Source organism: Macaca nemestrina, chromosome 1 (genome assembly GCF_043159975.1).
Source record: "Macaca nemestrina isolate mMacNem1 chromosome 1, mMacNem.hap1, whole genome shotgun sequence".
NCBI lineage: Eukaryota > Metazoa > Chordata > Mammalia > Primates > Cercopithecidae > Macaca > Macaca nemestrina.
In genome coordinates this window covers 76948088-76966791 of record NC_092125.1, presented here as the reverse complement: position 1 = coordinate 76966791, position 18704 = coordinate 76948088, and the positions used below count along the sequence as shown (strand labels likewise).

At 37.5% G+C, this 18704-nt stretch overlaps 1 pseudogene; it reads left to right on the top strand.

Moving 5' to 3' along the window:
* Positions 1-16706: 16706 nt before the first annotated feature.
* On the top strand, positions 16707-17782 carry LOC139356625 (histone-lysine N-methyltransferase SETMAR-like; annotated as a pseudogene).
* The last annotated feature ends 922 nt before the right edge of the window (positions 17783-18704 follow it).

Sequence of the window (18704 nt, the reverse complement as noted above, 5' to 3'; positions counted from 1 at the left end):
AAACATATTTTATGATGAATGCTTAGTAAAATGCTATGTTTTATTTTGATAACTACTCACAAGGACTTGAAAAGTCAGTTTTCTGTTTTTGGTTATGGACCTGAGGTATCGTTTCAGATATTTTTCAATAAGTTACTTTTCTTGTATGTCCAGGAAAAGAACAGAGTTTACATTTTTAAGTAAAATTTTTAAAATGTTGAAAAAATGTTTAAAACTCTTAGAAAACAATGAGTTAAAAACAAATTGCAGGAATTCCTGACTTTTCTTATGAAGTTTTTTACATGGTAAAAAATAATTAAAATATACAAATGTGGAACACATAGTTAATAAGAGGCTCTAAATATTTTAAGACTTTCCGTTTAACGATTTGCTTATATTCCCATGTCTTAAGAAATCATCAGCAGTGGGGAAAGCATACTTTAAGGAGAAAAAGCACTAGGAAAAAGGGGTGCTACTTTTTCATTGCAGAGAAATCATGTGTATGAGCCTGAGTATCTGCCATTGCTACCTATTACCTTGGTTACTTCAGTTAACTGTTGTCTTTAAAGCTGAAGCTTCTTCAGAATGATGGGATTAGACCAAATCAGCAATATTTCACCCTTTCTTATCTTACATTACAAACCTCTTAGGGGATGTGAAATTAAAACCACCTGCTATCGTCTGAATATCAGTTTTGCCCCAAAATTCATATGGTGGAACCTAATAATGTTAGAAAGTGGGGTCTTTGGGGAAGTACTTAAGTCATGAGGCCTCCAACATCATGAGTGTGATTAGTACCCTTATAAAAGAGACTGAAGGGAGCTGCCTTGCCCTTCAGCCGTGTGAGAACTCAGCAAGAGGTGCTATTTTGAAAGCAAGTAGCAGCCCCTCACCAGACACTGAATCTGCTGGTGCTCTTGTCTTGGACTTTCCAGCCTCTGGGACTGTGAGAAATAAATGTCTATGATTTACAAATTACCCAGTCTAAGCTAATTTTGTTACAGCAGCCCAAATGGACTAAAATACCACTTTTTATGATGACCTCTTTAAATAAAAGTAAGACAAGGAGATAAAGGAATGAGCCCCTGTGGCATGGGCCCTGGACTCCCACTGCTCAGCATAATCCTGCAAGATGATTTCTTCACACCTTGTTCCTCCAGAGCCCTCTTGTACTTACCTAAATAATATCCATGGCCCCTTCCAGAGCAAAATTTTGTGAGCTTTCACACACAGAACTTTATGCTGTGGAAGAGAGAGGCCAGAGTTTGTGGTAGGGGTTTCAGGGATCTACCCACTCCAGGAAACAGTCTTGAGTATCACTTGTGAATAAAACAGGGTTAAGAGAGAGAATGTCATTCTGCCTCAAGTCAGCTTATAGTCTGCTAAGAATTGCTGTACTCCTTTAAAAAGCCAAACTGTATCTGTTCCAGGGTTAAGAGTGGACTATTTATAGTAGTCCTGTCCTTAAAAATAGACATGAGTAACCAGGTGTGGTGGCTCACACCTGTAATCCCAGTACTTTGAGAGGCCAAAGCAGGCAGATCATGAGGTCAAGAGATCAAGACTATCCTGGTCAACATGGTGAAACCCCTGTCTCTACTAAAAATACAAAAATTAGCTGGGCATGGTGGCGGGCACCTGTAGTCCCAGCTACACAGAAGGCTGAGGTAGAAGAATCATTTGAACCCGAGAGGCGGAGGTTGCAGTGAGCCAAGATTGCGCCACTGCACTCCAGCCTGGTGACAGAGCAAGACTCTGTCTCAAAAAAAAAAAAAAAAAAAAAAAAAAGAGAGATGAGTTTTCATCATCTGTAGAATCTCTGAACTATGGAGGAAATACTTTAAAATATCAGAATTAAGAATTTTGAGGGACTAACTACCATGCAGAGCTATCAATATAAGAAATGTTTTATTTTCCTTTGGATTGAAAAGTAATTACTAAAAAATTTCATAATTTTGCATAATTTTTATAGTAGCCACCTTCCCATTGTATGCATTACCACCACTGTCCCCCCAATCCATTGCTGTCTGTATCAAATACAATTGGAGACTACAATTAGTTCAGGTGTTCAAAGAGAGAGGAATCCTCTGTTTAAGCAGCATAATCAAGGATTGAGAAACAGCTAGAATGCCTGCCTAGATCACAAAAATCCCTCCTGCTACTATCCAGAGTATGGTAGGAAGAATCATGGTCCCCCAAAGGTGTCTCCCTCCTAATCCTCAGAATCAGTGTATATGGTACATTACACAGCAAAGGGAAATTAAGGTTGCAGATGGAGTCAAGGTGGCTGATCACGGGAACTTAAAATAGGGTGTTCATCCTCAATTGTGTGGATGGGCCCAATGTCATCACAAGAGTCCTTAAAAGTGGAAAAGAGAGTCAGAGTCAGAATCGGGGAAGAAGATGTGGTGACACAGGTCTGCCCTACAAGAGATCCTGAAGGAAGCACTAAACATGGAAAGGAACAACCGGTACCAGCCATTGCAAAAACATGCCAAAATGTAAAGACCATCGAGGCTAGGAAGAAACTGCATCAACTAATGAGCAAAATAACCAGTTAATATCACAATGACAGGATCAAGTTCACACATAACAATCTTAACCTTAAATGTAAATGGACTAAATGGTCCAATTAAAAGACACACACTGGCAAACCGGATAAAGAGTCAAGACCCATCAGTTTGCTGTATTCAGGAGACCCCTCTCACATGCAGAGACACACATAGGCTCAAAATAAAGGGATGGAGGAAGATCTACCAAGCAAATGGAGAACAAAAAACAGCAGGGGTTGCAATCCTAGTCTCTGATAGAACAGACTTTAAACCATTAAAGATCAAAAGAGACAAAGAAGGCCATTACATAGTGGTAAAAGGATAAATTCAAGAGGAAGAGCTAACTATCCTAAATATATATGCACCCAATACAGGAACACCCAGATTCATAAAGCAAGTCCTTAGAGACTTACAAAGAGACTTAGACTCCCATACAATAATAATGGGAGACTTCAACACCACACTGTCAACATTAGACAGATCAACGAGACAGAAAGTTAACAAGGATATCCAGGAATTGAACTCAACTCTGAACCAAGCAGACCTAATAGACATCTATAGAACTCTCCACCCCAAAACAACAGAATATACATTCTTCTCAGTACCACATTGCACTTATTCCAAAATTGACCACATAATTGGAAGTAAAGCACTCTTCAGCAAATGTACAAGAACAGAAATTATAACAAACTGTCTCTCAGACCACAGTGCAATCAAACTAGAACTCAGGACTAGGAAACTCAATCAAAACCGCTCAACTACATGGAAACTGAACAACCTGCTCCCGAATGACTACTGGGTACATAACGAAATGAAGGCAGAAATAAAGATGTTCTTTGAAACCAATGAGAACAAAGATACAGCATACCAGAATCTCTGGGACACATTTAAAGCAGTGTGTAGAGTGAAATTTATAGCACTAAATGCCCACAAGAGAAATCTGGAAAAGTCTAAAATTGACACTCTAACATCACAATTAAATGAATTAGAGAAGCAAGAGCAAACATATTCAAAAGCTAGCAGAAGGCAAGAAATAACTAAGATCAGAGCAGAACTGAAGGAGATAGAGACACAAAAAACCCTCCAAAAAATCAATGAATCCAGGAGTTGTTTTTTTGAAAAGATCAACAAAATTGATAGACCGCTAGCAAGACTAATAAAGAAGAAAAGAGAGAAGAATCAAATAGATGCAATAAAAAATGATAAAGGGGATATCACCACCGACCCCACAGAAATACAAACTACCATCAGAGAATACTATAAACACCTCTACGCAAATAAACTAGAAAATCTAGAAGAAATGGATAATTTCCTGGACACTTACACTCTCTCAAGACTAAACCAGGAAGAAGTTGAATCCCTGAATAGACCAATAGCATGTTCTGAAATTGAGGCAATAATTAGTAGCCTACCAACCAAAAAAAGTCCAGGGCCAGATGGATTCACAGCTGAATTCTACCAGAGGTACAAAGAGGAGCTGGTACCATTCCTTCTGAAACTATTCCAATCAATAGAAAAAGAGGGAATCCTCCCTGACTCATTTTATGAGGCCAACATCATCCTGATACCATAGCCTGGCAGAGACACAACAATAAAAGAGAATTTTAGATCAATATCCCTGATGAACATTGATGCAAAAAATCCTCAATAAAATACTGGCAAACCGAATCCAGCAGCACATTGAAAAGCTTATCCACCATGATCAAGTGGGCTTTATCCCTGGGATGCAAGGCTGGTTCAACATACGCAAATCAATAAATGTAATACAGCATATAAACAGAACCAAAGACAAAAACCACATGATTATCTCAATAGATGCAGAAAAGGCCTTTGACAAAATTCAACAGCCCTTCATGCTAAAAACTCCCAATAAATTTGGTATTGATGGAATGTATCTCAAAATAATAAGAGCTTTTTATGACAAACCCACAGCCAATATCATACTGAATGGGCAAAAACTGGAAAAATTCCCTTTGAAAACTGGCACAAGACAGGGATGCCCTCTCTCACCACTCTTATTCAACAGAGTGTTGGAAGTTCTGGCTAGGGCAATCAGGCAAGAGAAAGAAATCAAGGGTATTCAGTTAGGAAAAGAAGAAGTCAAATTGTCCCTGTTTGCAGATGACATGATTGTATATTTAGAAAACCCCATTGTCTCAGCCCAAAATCTCCTTAAGCTGATAAGCAACTTCAGCAAAGTCTCAGGATACAAAATTAATGTGCAAAAATCACAGGCATTCTTATACACCAGTAACAGACAAACAGAGAGCCAAATCTGGAATGGACTTCCATTCACAATTGCTTCAAAGAGAATAAAATACCTAGAAATCCAACTTACAAGGGATGTAAAGACCTCTTCAAGGAGAACTACAAACCACTGCTCAACGAAATAAAAGAGGATACAAACAAATGGAAGAACATACAATGCTCATGGATAGGAAGAATCAATACAGTCAAAATGGCCATACTGCCCAAGGTAATTTATAGATTCAATGCCATCCCCATCAAGCTACCAATGACTTTCTTCACAGAATTGGAAAAAACTGTTTTAAAGTTCATATGGAACCAAAAAAGAGCCCACATTGCCAAGGCAATCCTAAGTCAAAAGAACAAAGCTGGAGGCATCACACTACCTGACTTCAGGCTGTACTACAAGGCTACAGTAACCAAAACAGCATGGTACTGGTACCAAAACAGAGATATAGACCAATGGGCAGAACAGAGTCCTCAGAAATAATACCACACATCTACAGCCATCTGATCTTTGACAAACCTGAGAAAAACAAGAAATGGGGAAAGGATTCCCTATTTAATAAACGATGCTGGGAAAATTGGCTAGCCATAAGTAGAAAGCTGAAACTGGATCTTTTCCTTACTCCTTATACGAAAATTAATTCAAGATGGATTAGAGACTTAAATGTTAGACCTAATACCATAAAAATCCTAGAAGAAAAGCTAGGTAATACCATTCAGGACATAGGCATGGGCAAGGACTTCATGTCTAAAACACCAAAAGCAACGGCAACAAAAGCCAAAATTGACAAATGGAATCTAATTAAACTAAAGAGCTTCTGCACAGCAAAAGAAACTACCATCAGAGTGAACAGGCAACCTACAGAATGGGAGAAAAGTTTTGCAATCTACTCATCAGACAAAGGGCTAATATCCAGAATCTACAAAGAACTCAAACAAATTTACAAGGAAAAAACAAACAATCCCATCAAAAAGTGGGCAAAGGATATGAACAGACATTTCTCAAAAGAAGACATTCATACAGCCAACAGACACATGAAAAAATGCTCATCATCACTGGCCATCAGAGAAATACAAATCAAAACCACAATGAGATACCATCTCACACCAGTTAGAATGGCGATCATTAAAAAGTCAGGAAACAACAGGTGCTGGAGAGGATGTGGAGAAATAGGAACACTTTTACACTGTTGGTGGGATTGTAAATGAGTTCAACCATTGTGGAAAATAGTATGGCGATTCCTCAAGGATCTAGAACTAGAAATACCATATGACCCAGCCATCCCATTACTGGGTATATACCCAAAGGATTATAAATCATGCTGCTATAAAGATACATGCACACTTATGTTTATTGTGGCACTATTCACAAAGACTTGGAATCAACCCAAATGTCCATCAGTGACAGACTGGATTAAGAAGATGTGGCACATATACACCGTGGAATACTATGCAGCCATAAAAAGGGATGAGTTTGTATCCTTTGTAGGGACATGGATGCAGCTGGAAATGATCATTCTCAGCAAACTATCACAAGAACAGAAAACCACACACCGCATGTTCTCACTCATAGGTGGGAATTGAACAATGAGATCACTTGGACTCGGGAAGGGGAACATCACACACCGGGGCCTATTATAGGGAGGGGGGAGGAGGGAGGGATGGCATTGGGAGTTATACCTGTTGTAAATGACGAGTTGATGGGTGCTGACGAGTTAATGGGTGCAGCACACCAATATGGCACAAGTATACATATGTAACAAACCTGCACATTGTGCACATGTACCCTAGAACTTAAAGTATAATAATAAAAAAATAAAAAATAAAAAAAAGAAGATGTGGTGACAAAAGAAGTTCAGAGTGATTCAATTGCTTGGAGAATTCAATTCTCCAAGATGGGGAAAAGAGGGCAAGAGAACATCTTTCCCCATTTCATAAAGAGTATGTTTATTTATTAGGTGTAAATTAGATAATATCAGCATTAATAAGCACATGCATAGACATGTTAGCAGTAATATTCACATTCATATGCCCACAACTATTCTGGCTCTTTGTGCATAGATAAGAAACGTGCTATACAAGGGCATGTTTAGGTTGCCAATGGTATACACTTAGGGTCCTGTTAGCCTTGAAATAAAATACACTCATGGTATTCATTCTTAGGTAGATCACATTGTATTGATATGTCTATGCCAGGTTACTAGGATAAAAGTGGCAAGAATTACCTGAGTCCTCTTGCAGCTGTTTAATTTATAACTGTGAATGTATTTCCTTAATACTTGTAGAATATCTGGTCTAATTAATTCTTGTTAACCTTAATATTGGTAGAAAACGCACCCAGGGCTACACCAGGAAGTGAGCATGTGATTGGGAAGCAGTAAAATGCCTGAATCAGCCACGTCTGCCGCTCTTGTTTGGCCCTTTTCCTCTTGACCATCCACAGTGCCCAAGTCTACCAAGTGACTTTCCCGTCTGCTCAATGCATGCCCTCATCTCTGAAATTAAGCCCATGACTACTATCTTGGCAACTACACCATTTCTTTACTATGGTAACATTGTTAGGGTCTGTTTTGAGGAACACCAATCTCAGCATGGTCTGGCCTTCAGAATGGGCCAGGGAACATCTACCTTCATGCCTCTGCCATATCCCGACCTGTCCAAGCCTTGGGAAACATCAACTCTCAAGTTTCCTTTTAATTTAATGTAATTATGACTGTTCATACTAATGAGCCAAACTTTGACCCATCATATCATTTATTCATCATTGTGGGGGCTGCATTAAAAGGATTTCCAGGAACAAGCCCTGCAACAAGATGTCAGAGGCACTATTACATTTCATCATGAGCTGATTCAAGTTCAGATTTTCTCTTTCCCCTTTGACTCTCATTTCATGGAGCTGCCTCTGACCACTGTCTGCTCCCTGCCCCACACACTCCCATGCTTGATCCCCTAAAATGTGATCTTCAGGAACAACAGTGGTTTGTGTGAAGAGAATAAATGGAAAGAGAATAAACTGCCACATGTGCTCAATCTTCTTCCCATTCCTCAGCCAAGGAACTGGTTCTTCAGGTAGCATCCCTAATCATGGATACATACACCTCACACTAAGTAATCTGAAAATTAAGATCAATCAGACTTTATTCTTTGTGCACTGAAAGACTCACCACAAAGCAAATGTAGAACTTTATATTTACCTATCAGATTATAGAAAATGAAGGCAGAGAAGTTACATGAAGAGAGAAGGAAGTTTCTCTCCAAGCTCACCCCCAGACACCTATCATCTTCCAAAGAAAACAACAAAATCTTGTAAGAATTGAGTACAACAAACCTTTATGAAACACCAATATGTGACCGGCAATATTTGCCATAGAGCTTACAAAGACAAATAGGACATGAAACTCATTTTCAAGGAGCTCATGGTCTACTAGAAAAGATGGGCCCATAAAATTGAAATGTAATGAATCATGATAAATGCTACAGCTTGAAGCATATATGTGATTCTATAGAAATTTTAGGTCCTGAAACAAAGAAGAGGTCCTTTTCTAGCTGCCAGGGCTATGTGTATGGTGTGTATGTGTGCATTTTCAGAAAAATTAGACCACAAAATATAATGAAAAAAACTTGGGTTTCAGTTTGAATCTTCGCTTTGCCATAATCTGAACAACTCTACTTATTGAACAGATTATGCACATTACAACTATTTTAAAATATTTTATAGGGTTGCTGTGTGTCAAATTTCTGAACAATTTAGAAAAAGGATTTTGTAAAACAAGATACTTGACACTTGTATATACTTAAAAGGTTGCCTTAAAGTATGATGTTGTCTTCTCTTGGGGCAAAATTATTTCATCCGAAAGAAATTGGATCTGCCTTTAAAAAAATGCATATTCCACAGAGAAACAGAAAAAAATGAGGGTTAAATTAATTTTTGTCAGAGCACATAAATATATTACTAAATGTTCAGATTAGAAACATATATATTTTTACATTGTTGTAGTTAATTTTTTCTATAATCATTGTGCCAGAACATTGAGTCTCAATTTAAATGTAAAATTGTACTATTATTTCCATTTTACATATGGGAAAATTGTGGTACATAAAAGTTATCTTGCTCAAAATATTAATGCTATTTAGTAAGAGATCTGGGATTCTAAACACAAGTGTAGAATCAAGGCTTTTTTTCTTTTCTTTTTTTTTTTTTTTTTTTTTTTTTGAGACGGAGTCTCGCTCTGTAGCCCAGGCTGGAGTGCAGTGGCCGGATCTCAGCTCACTGCAAGCTCCGCCTCCCGGGTTCACGCCATTCTCCGGCCTCAGCCTCCCCAGTAGCTGGGACTACAGGCGCTGCCACCTCGCCCGGCTATTTTTTTTGTATTTCTTAGTAGAGACGGGGTTTCACCGTGTTAGCCAGGATGGTCTCGATCTCCTGACCTCGTGATCCGCCCATCTCGGCCTCCCAAAGTGCTGGGATTACAGGCTTGAGCCACCGCGCCCGGCCAAGGCTTTTTTTCTTAAACACTACGGTGTTATAGCCCAGAAGATGGAAAGTTTGAATTATAACTGTTGCTCTCCAGTTATTTCCTGGGACATTTTATATGCAACTGAAGAACAAGGTGGAATAAAATATATTGTTTCTTCAGTTTTGTAACTTTATAAATTTAATGAAAAAAAGAAAGAGTGATGTTTCTCACTAATAATTTTTTTAAACGACTTTGAATAGAAACAAAATACATTTCTTATATTTAACTTAGCAGCCTGCAATTGAGTTCCCTCCTTTGTATTCTGCACACTACTGATTAGGCTGGTTGATCATCATAAAGGTATCGAGCATCCGCCTTGTATAGAGAACTTTGATGAATTCTAAATGAAAAAGAATATATATTCCTGCCCTCTTTCACACAGCTTAAAATTTAGATAAGAAAACAGAATATCCACATAACCTTCTTCAGAACATTAACCAAACATCCACTTACAGAAGAATTTAAAGATGTAGAAATGGATTTATTCTGTCATTCCTTGGAAATTAAAGAAATTCGGATTGGAAAAAAGAAGTAAAACTGTCTTTATATTCAGGATACATGATTTTCTATGTACATGTGTTGGAATCTACAAAAAATCTACTAGACCTTGACCTGATAAGTCAGACATTAAAGGATTCAGTATAGTAAGTTTTCTGGATACTTACTTACAATAATCAAATGCATTTATACATACTAGGAACAAACTATTGGAAATTGAAACAAAAAATACAATTTGCCATGACATCAAAAACTTGAAAATTTAGAGAGAAGTTTAATAAAAGATGTATAAAACCTGTATACCAAAAATGATGAAACACTGATAAAAGAAATAAAAACCCTAAATATATGAAGAATATGTGAATTCTATATTTCAACTTGGCTGCGCCACATAATGTCCAGGTATTAAATCAAACATTATTCTGGATGTTTCTGCAAGGTTGTTTTGGGTGAGATTAACAGTTAAATTTGTACACCAAGTAAAACAGATTGCCTTCCCTAATGTGGGTGGGCCTCACCCAGTCAGTTGAAAGACTTCTTCCCTGAGCAAGAGAAAAATCCTCTAGTTGACTGCCTTCAGACTTCATCTGCAACATAGGTTCTTTCTGGTGTTAGAGTAAACAGCCTTGAGGCTAGAATTGCAGCACTGGCTCTCTCCAGCCTGTGAATCTACCCTGCAAATTTTGGACTTGCCAGCCTCCATAATCATGTAAGCCAATTTTTTATAATAAATCTCTGCTTCACTGTCTCTCTCTGTTTTTGTCTATATGTACCTATACACACAGAGAGAGAGAGAGACATTGTATTGGTTCTGTTTCTCTGAAGAACCCTAATATAGACAGCTATACCTTGTTCAAGGGTTAGAAAACATAATATTGTTAAGATGACAACTCTCCTCAAGAATGATCTTAGATTCAATGAAATACCAATCGAAATGCCAGTAGAAACTTTTTTTTGTCGAAATGGACTCTTTCAAAATCCATATTATAATAGCCAAAGCAGTGTTTTTAAAAGAGTTCAAAGACTAATCTTACCTGATTATAAGATTTATTATGAATAAAGCTACAGTAATAAAGACAGTGTGATACAGGTAAAATAACAGAGAATTAGAGAATTAGATCAGTGACACAAAATAGATTCTAGAAATAGGCCCACACATATATATGGACAAGAGATTTTTGACAAAGGGGCAAAGGTGATTCACTGAAGAACATATGGTCTTTTCAAAAAACAAGGCTAGGTCGATTGGATATACACAGACAAACAATCGAACTCCAGTCCACACCAAACACCATTCACAAAAATTAACTCAAAATGGATAAGGGATCTACATGTAACACATAAAATTTAAAAACTCTAGATAAAAACACACGAAAAGCTCTTTGTGATATTGGATTAGGCAGATTTCTTAGATATGACAAATTACAATTCATAAAACACAATAAATTAGATTTCGCCAAAATTTAAAACGTTTGCTCTTTAAAAGACACTATTAAAAGAATCAAGAGACTAGCCACAGACAGAAATTATTTGCATCTGATAAAGGACTTATTCCTAAAATATATAAAAAATGTTCAAAACTCAATAATAAGAAAATTAAACGCTCAATATTTTAAATGGGCAAACAATTTGAGCAGATACATCCCAAAAGAGGATATATGGATGTTAAATAAGCACATTAAATATGCTCAACATTACTAGTCATTAAGGAAATCCAAACTAAAACCATAATGAGTAATCATTACACTCCTGTATAGAAAGACTAAATTTAAAAAGACTGCCCTCATCCACAAAGGTAGAATATGACAGAACTGGATTTCTTACACATTCCTGGTCAGAATGGTACAACCACTTTTTTTTATTATTATACTTTAAGTTCTAGGGTACATGTGCACAATGTGCAGGTTTATTACATATGTATACATGTGCCATGTTGGTGTGCTGCACCCATTAACTCGTCATTTACATTAGGTATATCTCTTAATGCTATCTCTCCCCGCTCTCCCCACCCCATGACAGGCCCTGGTGTGTGATGCTCCCCTTCCTGTGTCCAGGTGTTCTCATTGTTCAATTCCCACCCATGAGTGAGAACAAGCGGTGTTTGGTTTTTTGTCCTTGCGATAGTTTGCTGAGAATGAGGTTTCCAGCTTCATCCATGTCCCTACAAAGGACATGAACTCATCATTTTCATGGCTGCATAGGACTCCATGGTGTATATGTGCCACATTTTCTTAATCTAGTCTATCACTGATGTACATTTGGGTTGGTTCCATGTCTTTGCTATTGTGAATAGTGACGCAATAAACATACGTGTGCATGTGTCTTTAGAGCAGCATGATTTATAATCCTTTGGGTATACACCCAGTCATAGGATTGCTGAGTCAAATGGTATTTCTAGTTGTAGATCCTTGAGGAATCACCACACTGTCTTCCACAATGGTTGAACTAGTTTACAGCCCCACGAACAGTGTAAAAGTGTTCCTATTTCTCCACATCCTCTCCGGCACCTGTTGTTTCCTGACTTTTTAATGATCACCATTCTAATTGGTGTGAGATGGTATCTCATTGTGGTTTTGATTTGCATTCTGATGGCTAGTGATGATGAGCATTTTTTCATGTGTCTGTTGGTTGCATAAATGTCTTCTTTTGAGAAGTGTCTGTTCATATCCTTTGCCTACTTTTTGATGGGGTTGTTTGATTTTTTCTTGTAAATTTATTTAAGTTCTTTCTAGATTCTGGATATTAGCCCTTTGTCAGATGGGTAGATTGCAAAAATTTTCTCCCATTCTGTAGGTTGCCTGTTCACTCTGATGGTAGTTTCTTTGGATGTGCAGGAACTCTTTAGTTTAATTAGATCCCAATTGTCAATTGTGGCTTTTGTTGCCAATGCTTTTGGTGTTTTAGACGTGAAGTCCTTGACCATGCCTCTGTCCTGAATGGTATTGCCTAGGTTTTCTTCTAGGATTTTTATAGGTTTAAGTCTAATATTTAAGTCTTTAATCCATCTTGAATTAATTTTTGTATAAGGTGTAAGGAAGGGATCCAGTTTCAGCTTTCTACATATGGCTAGCCAGTTTTCCCAGCACCATTTATTAAATAGGGAATGCTTTCCCCATTTCTTGTTTTTGTCAGGTTTGTCAAAGATCAGACGGTTGTAGATGTGTGGTATTATTTATGAGGGCTCTGTTCTGTTCCATTTGTCTATATCTCTGTTTTGGTACCGGCATATTATTTTGGTTACTGTAACCTTGTAGTATAGTTTGAAGTCAGGTAGTGTGATGCCTCCAGCTTTGTTCTTTTGGCTTAAGATTGTCTTGGCAATGCGGAATCTTTTTTGGTTCCATTTGAACTTTAAAGTAGTTTTTTCCAATTCTGTGAAGAAAGTCATTGGTAGCTTGATGGGGATGGCATTGAATCTATAAATTACCTTAGGCAGTATGGCCATTTTCACAATATTGATTCTTCCTATCCATGAGCATGGAATGTTCTTCCATTTGTTTGTGTCCTCTTTTATTTCGTTGAGCAGTGGTTTGTAGTTCTCCTTGAAGAGGTCCTTCACATCCTTTGTAATTTGGATTCCTAGGTATTTTATTCTCTTTGAAGCAATTGTGAATGGGAGTTCACTCATGATTTGGCTCTCTGTCTGTTATTTGTGTATAAGAATGTTTGTGATTTTTGCACATTGATTTTGTATCCTGAGACTTTGTTGAAGTTGCTTATTTTTGAAAAGATCAACAAAATTGATATACCGCTAGCAAGACTATTAAAGAAGAAAAAGGAGAAGGATCAAATAGATGCAATAAAAAATGATAAAGGGGATATCACCACCAATCCTGCAGAAATACAAACTACCATCAGAGAATACTATAAACACCTCTACGCAAATAAACTAGAAAATCTAGAAGAAATGGATAAATTCCTGGACACATACACCCTCCCAAGACTATACTAGGTAGAAGTTGAATCCCTGAATAGACCAATAACAAGCTCTGAAACTGAGGCAATAATTAATAGCCTATCAACCAAAAAAACATCCAGGACCAGACAGATTCACAGCCAAATTCTACCAGAGGTACAAGGAGGAATTAGTACCATTCCTTCTGAAACTATTCCAATCAATAGAAAAAGAGAGAATCCTCCCCAACTCATTTTATGAGGCCAACATCATCCTGATACCAAAGCCTGGCAGAGACACAACAAAAAAAGAGAATTTTAGATCAATATCCCTGATGAACATCAATTCAAAAATCTTCAATAAAATACTGGCAAACCGAATCCAGCAGCACATCAAAAAGCTTATCCACCATGATCAAGTGGGCTTCATCCCTGGGATGCAAGGCTGGTTCAACATATGCAAATCCATAAATGTTATCCAGCATATAAACAGAACCAAAGACAAAAACCACATGATTATCTCAAAAGATGCAGAAAAGGCCTTTGACAAAACTCAACAGCCCTTCATGCTAAAAACTCTCAACAAATTAGGTATTGATGGGACGTATCTCAAAATAATAAGAGCTGTTTATGACAAACCCACAGCCAATATCATATTGAATGGGCAAAAACTGGAAGCATTCCCTTTGAAAACTGGCACAAGACAGGGATGCCCTCTCTCACCACTCCTATTCAACACAGTGTTGGAAGTTCTGGCCAGGGAAATCAAGCAGGAGAAAGAAATAAAGGGGATTCAATTAGGAAAAGAGGAAGTCAAATTGTCCCTGTTTGCAGATGACATAATTGCATATTTAGAAAACCCCATCGTCCTAGTACAACAACTTTGAAAAACAGTTGAGCAGTTTCTTCAAACATCAAACATACACCTTCCATGTGATCCTGTCACTGCACTCCTAAAACTTACTCAAGAGAAATTGAAAGCACATATCCGTACAGAAACTTCTATACAAGCCAGGTGTGGTGGCTCATGCCTCTAATCCCAGCACTTTGGGAGGCCGAGGCAGGTGGATCAGGTGGTCAGGAGTTCAGGACCAGTCTGGCCAAAATGCCAAAAACCCATCTCTACTAAAAATACAAAAATTAGCCTGCCATGGTCGCAGGCACCTGTTATCCCAGCTACTCGGGAGGCTGAGGCAGAGAATGAGAATTACTTGAACCGGGGAGGCAGTTGTTGCAGTGAGCTGAGATCGCGCCACTGCACTCCAGCCTAGGAGACAGAGTGAGACTCCATCTAAATTAAAAAAAAAAAAAAACCCATAAAAAATTGAAAACAACCTGGCTGCCTATCAAAAGATAGTTGTATAAGTAAGTTGTGGTATATCTATACAGTTAAATACAATTCAACAATAAAAATGAGCTGACTATTGATACCCACAGCTAGCTGTTTAACTCTCAAAATAATTATTCTGAGTTTTGAAGTCTAGGGAAAAAAGCATACACAGTCTATGATTTCCTTATGTAAATTTCTAGAAAATGCAAATGAATCTATAGTAACATGTTGTGGATCAGTGTCTCCTTGGGGATGAGAAGAGAAGAGGGAAAAAGAGGTAGAAGGCGTCTTAGTCTGTTTTGCATTGCTGTAAATGAATACCTGAGACAGGGTAATTTATAAAGAAATAGGCTTGTTTGGCACATGATTCTGATTGCTAAAAAGTTTAAGATTGGCATCTGCATCTGGTAAGGGCTTCAGGCTGCTTCCACTCCTGGTAGAATGTGTAGGGAAGCTGGTGTGAGCATAGATAACATGGTGAGAGAGGAAGCAAGGGTGGGGAGTTGCCAGGCTCTTTTTAACAATCAACTCTTGTGGGAACTAATAGAGTAGAACTCATTGACATCTCCTTCACCAAGAAGAGAATTTATCTCATATCTATGTATTGTTCCACCTACTTACTTACCTATCTGTCCTTCTGTCTATTTACATATAGCTATGTAGAATGTTTACCAGATATTAACAGTGATTTGTTTGGCATGAATGAATTTGGGGAATTACATTTCCCTCTATACATTGCATTTTTTTTCTGTTACATATATATGATGTATGAGAATCATCTTTACAAAAATTAAGGTTATTTTGAAAGGTGTAGTTAAATTGATTAACGAACAAACTTTATGTGCCGATTAATAGAGGAATTGGTCAGTGTTGTGGGCTGAATTGTCTTTCCCAAAACTCATAGGTTGAGCCTTACCCCATGGTGTGACTATATATGGAGATAGAGCCTTTAAGGAGGTAAATTAAAGATAAATGAGGTCATAGGGTGAGGCTGTAATCCAATAGGATTGATGCCCTCATAAGAAGAGGAAGAGATACCAGCAACATGCATGCACAGAGTAAATGTAGCCATCTGCAACCCAAGAAGAGAGCCCTCACCAGAAACCAACCCCACCAGCACCTTGATCTTAAGACTTCCAGCCTCTAGAACTGTCAGGAAATACATTTATGCTCTTCAAACCACCTAGTCTGGGATATTTTGTTATGACATATCTAGCAGACTTAATGCAGTGAGTAAATTCATTTATGTTGCCATTAAAAAGAATAATTCAAATATATATTGAACCCAAAAATGTCTTTTATGAATAAATGGCAAAAACAAATTTTGGGGTAATACGCACTATGATTCGCCTTCTGTTTTGAATAAAAAGCAAAACATGATAAATTATGCATGTACATGATTTTATATGTTTATGTAAAGGGATGTACACCAGACAGTCAGGCAATTGATATTATTTTCCTCAGGAGTGGGACTACTGAGGAAAAGAGCCACTGTTTCTTCAAGTATTTCTGAATTGCTTGAAATATTACAATATGCCCGAATACTTTTGCAATTGAAAAAAATTGATGAACCCTTATATTAGGCTAGTGCAGGCATAATTGCAGTTTTTACATTGTTGAAATTTGCGATTTGACATTGGAATACATTCCTCATAAATGTGGTTATGTTATACATCTTTTTAATGTGCATTTCTTGCTTTTTTTGCTAATGACTTGCTACTTATTTTAGACTATGGAAATAATGTTAGACAAAAAGCAAATTCGAGCAATTTTCTTATTCCAGTTTTAAATGGATTGTAAGGCAGCAGAGACAACTGGCAACATGAACAATCCATTTGGCCCAGGCACTGCTAATGAATGTACAGTGTAGTGGTGGTTTAAGAAGTTCTGCAAAGGACAGGCGATCCTTAAAGATGAGGAGCATAGTGACCAACCATTGGAAGTTGACAACGACAAATTCTGAGCAATCATTGAAGCTGATTCTCTTACAACAACAGGAGAAGTTGCCAGAGAACTCAAGGTCGACCATTCTACAGTTGTTCAGCATTTGCAGAAAATTGGAAAGGTGAAAAGGCTCGATAAGTGGGTGCCTCATGAGCTGAGGAAAAATCAAAAATATCATTTTGAAGTGTTGTCTTCTCTTATTCTACACAACAGCAAGGAACCATGTCTCCATCGAATTGTAATATGCAATGAAAAGTGGATTTTTTATGACAACTAGCGATGGCTAGCTCTGTGGTTGGACCTAGACAAAGCTCCAAAGCACTTCCCAAAGCCAAACTTCCACCAAGAAATGGTCGTGGTCACTGTTTGGTGTTCTGCTGCCAGTATGATTTACTGCAACTTTCTGAATCCCGGCGAAACCATCACATCTGAGAAGTCTGCTCAGCAAATTGATGACATGCACCAACAAATGCAATGCCTGCAGCCGGCATTGGTCAACACCAAGGGCCCAATTCCTCTCCACGACAATGCCCGACTACATGTTGCACAGCTAGTGCTTCAAACGTTGAATGAATTGGGCTACAAAGTTTCGCCTCATTTACCGTATTCACCTGACCTCTTGCCAGCCGACTACCACTTCAAGCATCTCAACAACTTTTTGCAGGAAAAACGCTTTCACAACCACCAGGATGCAGAAAATGCCTTCCAAGAGTTTATTGAATTACAGAGTATGGATTTTTATTCTACAGGAATGATCAAACTTATTTCTCACTGGCAAAAAATAAGTTGATTGTAGTAATTCCTATTTTGATTAATAAAGATGTATTTGAGCCTAGTTGTAATGATTTAAACTTCACAGTCCAAAACTGCAATTACTTTTTCACTAACCTAATATTTTGAAAAAAAATAACAAAAATATGCCTACTTAGTGGTGGATCATATATGCATATTGATTTCCATCTATATGTCATGTATCCACCAGAACTTTGTTAGGGATCCTAAAATCTTTCTATGGAGCTATTCTGTTTCTCATCAATGAAAATAATGTAACAATACTTGTTCTTGTGTTTCTGGAAATAATTCTAAATTTACTTAGTCACTTCTTTGTTTTCAAACAGTGATTTTTCCTTTATTTTTTCTCATGAAATTTGTGTCATATACACATCTGTATATGCAAACATGTGTGTTTAAGTGGACAAAATAGATAGTCTACAAGATTTATCTTTTGTTGTGTTTTAACTCAGAGTTGGCTACAGAATAACAACAAAAATAATGGAGTCACTTTTATAGAGAATTGCCAGGGCCTCTGTATTATGTTCTATACACTACCTAATTATGCATAGTAATTATATTAGACAGCTATAAAAATAACTTAAAATGAGAGACCCAGGAATAAAATATTACTGACAAATACTTTTCTTCTTCTCAATGCAAAATTCCAAGTGTAGAAAACTGGTAACTTACCTAAAATTCTATTGATGAAACACATTAGGAAAAGTTCAGGATTGAATGGTTGCCTGTGGAAGGCGAGATGGAATTTATCAAGTCAAACAGAAGCAGGGGTCACAGGGCCAAGAATTAAAAACAAATGCAAATCTGTGCACTGTTATTTTAAAACCAAAGAAAAGTAGGTTACACAAGCCACTTCCATTTTTAAATGCTGCCCCTCTGGTGGTACGGGAGAAACCTTTTGCCCACTTGTCCTTTTTGCTAAAGATGCTGTTTTTCCACAGAGGC